Here is a 4,303-nt window from a genome sequence, read left to right on the forward strand (position 1 = left end):
AATCCCGCTGTGCTATGGGGTTGGTGGCTGTAGATCAGAACTCTGGTGATTTAAGTGCGTCTTGCGTGGCATAATGCCTTAATATATATATTCGCTGTAGTGTTAGAGTATAAACAACAAGAAAAATAATAAAGTTGAGGGGATCTTATCTAGTATTTTGTAAAGAAGATCTCTACAGTTACTTGAAATAAATAAAAAAAATTGAATCCCACATATGGCGCCAACTGTTAATGCCTTAATTTGCAAAACAGACCGGAAATGAGGAAAGAATTATCCCCGGCCCACGAGATGATTCGCACTTCGATACAATATTTTTCGCATTCATCCAAAAAATATATAGCAAATAAGCATAAATAAAGAGAGACAAGAGATTTATGTGGTTCGGCATAATGCCTACACCCACGGGTTGTTTAGGGGCGAAATCCATTATAATGGGTGCTTTTACAACTCTTATGGTTTCACATATCTCACAATATAATAGAAAAATTTAGGAAAGATCATTTGGAGTTGTGGTGGAGTTTGGCATAGGGAGCTTCTGTGAAGAGATCTTGTGTGTAGAGAGTTTGTTGAGAGTTCATTCGTTTTGCGTGAAATCTCCTCATATATATAGAGGTCTATTTATTTCAAATGATTGCCTTGCGAAGCTTTTTCCTCTTAGGAGTCTGAGTTAACTTGTCATATATCTTCATGACTTTATTTCTTAGCTTGATTTTCGACCTTATCTCGATGCTAAATTATAGGCTGCTGATTTGACTCCTACAATAACTTTTCCAAATTTTCAAATAAAAAACAAAAAACGATTCAATATTTTCAAATTCTCAAATAAAAATAATATTAAAAAATTATGTTCTAACAATATTTTATATTTACAATGTTTTTTATTCAACTTTTTCTCTCATTTCTCAAAACAAAAATGTTGAATGCAACCGGCTTGGGGAACCAGTGCATAACCGTGTCCTACGTGGAGGGTTAATGAAACGGTTCATTTGATTCGAACCTATGCAACGACGTGTTTCAGTTTGGAATTTCTCCTTCTCCCCATAGCCCTTCTGATCTCCCATGAACCCTTCCCCTTCTTCTTCTCCTTCTCCTTCTTCTTCTTATCTCCACGTACCCTTCCTCCTCTTCTCCATCTCCATCCTTATCTTTTCAAGATCCTCTAAAATTGATATTCTCCATCTCCATCTTCATGAGTTTCATCTCTTCTAATCTTCTCCATCTTCACGTCTCCTCTGATCCTCTGAGTTTCCTCATCAATATCTATTTTCGTCTGCTTAAGTTTCTTAAGTATGTTTCCTCTTCAACCCACGAAGCCTTATTTTTCCCTTTCACCGAATCTTCTCCTCCTTGCCAACACCAATCCCGAAACCCTAACCCTAACCCTAATCTAGCCCCTTCCCCTTCATCCCTAACTTTTGGACGTTGGGTTTGGGCACTGGGACAAATGGCCAGAGAACCCGCTGGTTTGAGAATCGGCTCACTCATTTATTTATTTATTTTTACTCTAGCTAGGAATAGAGCCCATGGCTGCAACCGAGTTAGAAAGTCTCTATGGGTGTCTCATCCATCTCTGTGGGTGTCTTTGTGAACAAGTGGTAGATCTTCTGCTTCGAATTTTTGAGCTCAATTCTTTTTGTCTTAAAATGGTAAATCTCGTCAATCTAGTTTCAAGTTTGTCTTAGAATGTATATATTTGTGTGTAAATTGTAAAGAGGAAATTTGGGTTAACTTAACTATGAGCCAAAAAGAGAGAGAGAGAGAGAGAGAGAGAGAGAGAGAGAGAGAGAGAGAGAGAGAGAGAGAGAGAGAGAAAGAGAGAACATTTTCTCACATTTTTCTCAATGATACTCTATAGTTCGTGTGGGGTGAAAGGGAAAGGGCTAGGAATTCCATCTGTACAAGGCATTTCAATTGTGGGTAAGTTACTTTCATAAAAACTTACAAACACCCAATTATGTGGGTCGCAAACTATATTTCAGTCTTGTTGATCACTATCCTCGTATAGAAAAAGAGTTGAAAGCTTAAATTAATTTTCTTTCATTTTCTCATCTCCCACATGTTTTGTAGTATTCCAACTCTAACAGGTAATAACTTGGTACCGCTTAACTTGGTCCTCAATTCTCCCATCATCTTTGGTTAAATGTTTCTTTATGTGCAACAAAATTCAATGGTCCAGAGATATATATATATATATATATATATATGTATATGGTTGACCTTACATGCAATATTGCAAAGATGAGAAAATAATTCCATGGTGTATATATATATATATATATATATATATATGTTTGCTGCTATCTTCCACATTGAAAACATTATTTTATATCCTTAGACTCACAAATAAAGAGTAAATCAGTTTTGGCAACTCTTTATTAAAATGCTCAAGCCCGAGTTCTATAATCACTTTTTTCCTCATCTTCCAATTATGTGTCATTATGGTATTAACCCACGAATATATCAACGCAATCTAACTGCAAGTCACATTTCAAAATTGACGCTTGTTTGTGGAACTTATAATGCTTCATATGATGAAAAAAATCTAGAAATCTTGCAAGTTGCAATTTTAAGATGGACTACAGTTATAGCCTTCCTTGGGATTGTTAGATGGAAAAATGAGAAGAACACTCATCTCCTTGGGATTGTACTTCATAATCTTAGATGAATTTTAGGAATGAAGTCGGACTGATGAAATGACCAAGTGATCATTATTGCTTGTATGAACCTACCAGTTACTGTTAGCATTCTATAGAGATTGTGGTGTTTTATTTGTATAGCTTTTGCACTCCCTAAATTAAAAGGGAGGCCCGCATTTTTGTATTTTTGTTTTCCTTATTCTTTCTAGTCATATCTCTTGTATACAAGTGAGGCACCCATTTTTCCTTTTAATAAAATTGACTTGCATATACATATAAGTATATGTAGCTCTTTTTTATCAAACAATTTATTTAGTTTTTAAAAATGATAAATGGTGGAAATAATTTATGTTGATTCTGTGCATTATCTTTTAGGTGGATATATTTCTAATATCTTTGGTTAGTAATTTTTGTATAGCTTCCCATTCATAGAAAAAAATATTTCAATTATGTCCTCTAACTTGGTGCAATGACTGCATTTGAACTAAATTTTCGTGTATAGCATGTGCATGTGTCAGATGTTGTCAAAGATAATCTTGTTTCGTTGGCATCAGAGTTGTTATCAATACAAGACAATGGCGATATTAATTTCTATACTGCATGTATTGTTTGGTTGGCTTCTTAATGTGCCATGCTGATGAACTTAATTGTGGTAAGTTCTGATTGGCTTGTGCATAATTTTGCACCAATAGTGGACAGGGTGCTTGTCTAGCATGTAAGAGGCAATTTGTTGGTTACAAGATCCAAATGATTTGTTGCACAAGCAGTGGTCTTGTGGAAACATCATATGGCAATCGAAAGGGGACGCCTTGTTTTCAAGAGATGGGAGAGGCACCACTACTTCAAAGTCTGACCCTGAGATTATAGACATGGAGTTTGAGGATAGAAGAACTCAAGAGTCCGAAACTGAAGCGCCATGTATTGGAACCAATGGTTATATTATATTGGACAATTATTTGTATTTTTAGCTGAAGAGATTTTTATTTGTAATTATTTTTAGATGGTATGAGAAATTTTATGTATAAATATGATGTTGGTGCTAGCAACTTTACACTATCTGAAATTTGAGTTTGTGTAATGATATGAGTTTGTGCGATGATACATTGACATAAATAGTAAATAACTTCCGAAATCTGAAATATGTACACAATATTGACATTGACATAAATACTTTGATACATTGGCATTGACATAATATTTGTACACAATCTGAAATCTAAATACTTTGATACATTGGCATAATATTTGTACACAATCTGAAATTTGTTTATACTATCCGAAATCACTTAGATACTACCAAGTAACATGAAACAACAATGCCAAAAGCCCAATACACCCGCAATAGTGTGCGTGAACGCCTTATTTAAGCTTGTTGCTCTAAAAGTACCAATTCCTTCACAACCTCCTAATTTCTTTTGGATAGCACAATCCCCCTCTTCTCAATCGCATCCACTCTCTTTTGAAACTCAATCTCCTTTTTGAAGCTCTAAAAGCACCACTCTCTTTCTTTTGGATAGCACAACCCCTCACTATCTACCCAATTGAAAAACTTGCAGTATGTTAATCTCTGATCATTTTATACATATTTAAAAAATGTTAGATGTAAATAATATTAAGCATCAGACTATGAACACATATGAAATGTTGTACAAATGATGTAGTTACCT

General features: G+C 34.8%; 1 long non-coding RNA gene across 1 annotated transcript; it reads left to right on the forward strand.

Moving 5' to 3' along the window:
- The first annotated feature begins 953 nt into the window (after positions 1-953).
- Positions 954-3,768, forward strand: LOC121236052. The gene is made up of 2 exons (XR_005934645.1): positions 954-1,595; positions 3,336-3,768. It is a non-coding gene; the product is annotated as an uncharacterized LOC121236052 (long non-coding RNA).
- The last annotated feature ends 535 nt before the right edge of the window (positions 3,769-4,303 follow it).

This window comes from Juglans microcarpa x Juglans regia, chromosome 6D (genome assembly GCF_004785595.1).
Source record: "Juglans microcarpa x Juglans regia isolate MS1-56 chromosome 6D, Jm3101_v1.0, whole genome shotgun sequence".
Taxonomy (NCBI): domain Eukaryota; kingdom Viridiplantae; phylum Streptophyta; class Magnoliopsida; order Fagales; family Juglandaceae; genus Juglans; species Juglans microcarpa x Juglans regia.